Genomic DNA, 786 nt, shown 5'->3' on the forward strand with positions numbered 1-786 from the left:
GAGAGAGAGATAGAGAGAGAGAAAGAGAGAGAGAGAGAGAGCGAGAGAGCTCCTGTTCGAATGCAGCACTGCAGCAGAACACAACCCAGAGAGGAAGACTTACCCTCTCGCCGCTCCCCAACCACCGTCGGCTCTCCAGACAACCACGGCAGACTCCCAGAGGAACCAACGACGACGGCTGCTGCTCACAGACAGAGAAAGGGAGAGCGAGAGAGAGAGAGGGAGAGAGAGAGAGAAGAAGAAAGACAGAGATGAACCAAGCCAAGCCCACTGACAAACCTAGATTATCTGCCTCTCTGAGCCAGCCAACTGCATGCCTTCTGGAATCCCATTCCCCTCCTCACTGTCTCTGTCTCTACCTCCCTGTCTCTCACTCTGTCTCTACCTCCCTGTCTCTCACTCTGTCTCTCTCACGTCTCTCTCCTGTATTAATTCAGAGCGGTAGACAGTGTGTGGTAGACAGTGTGCGGCGCAGGCGGCGGTAGCTCGGCTCTCTCTCTCCCCACAGAGCGGTTGTGTAGTCTCTGGAGCGGAGCGTGTGCAGCTGTGTGTGCAGTAGAGAGAGATGTGCCAGGCTAGCTAGCGCCTGTGTTTGATGTTGTATTTGGGAATCCACTAGCTAGTTCACATGGGCACATGATGGAAAATATAAGTCAACACCCAGGACTGTTGTGTGTGTGAGGACTGTCCTTTGGGTGTTCATGCGTGTTCATACATTGGGTGTTCATGCGTCACACTCTGTTAGTAGTGTGGAAATATAGATTGTGGTTGCTAATTAGTAGTACA

The 786-nt window shown here is 52.3% G+C and overlaps 1 protein-coding gene across 1 annotated transcript in view; it reads right to left on the minus strand.

Moving 5' to 3' along the window:
- The window catches only part of LOC121548600 (myelin transcription factor 1-like protein), a 61251-nt gene extending 60741 nt beyond the window's left edge, over positions 1–510 (minus strand). Inside the window, exon 1 of the mRNA XM_041860102.1 lies at positions 104–510. The gene's annotated coding sequence lies outside the window, so the exon portion shown is untranslated. The remainder of the gene's footprint in view (positions 1–103) is intronic.
- Between the last annotated feature and the right edge of the window lie 276 nt (positions 511–786).

The sequence above is a fragment of the Coregonus clupeaformis genome, chromosome 33 (genome assembly GCF_020615455.1).
Source record: "Coregonus clupeaformis isolate EN_2021a chromosome 33, ASM2061545v1, whole genome shotgun sequence".
Taxonomy (NCBI): domain Eukaryota; kingdom Metazoa; phylum Chordata; class Actinopteri; order Salmoniformes; family Salmonidae; genus Coregonus; species Coregonus clupeaformis.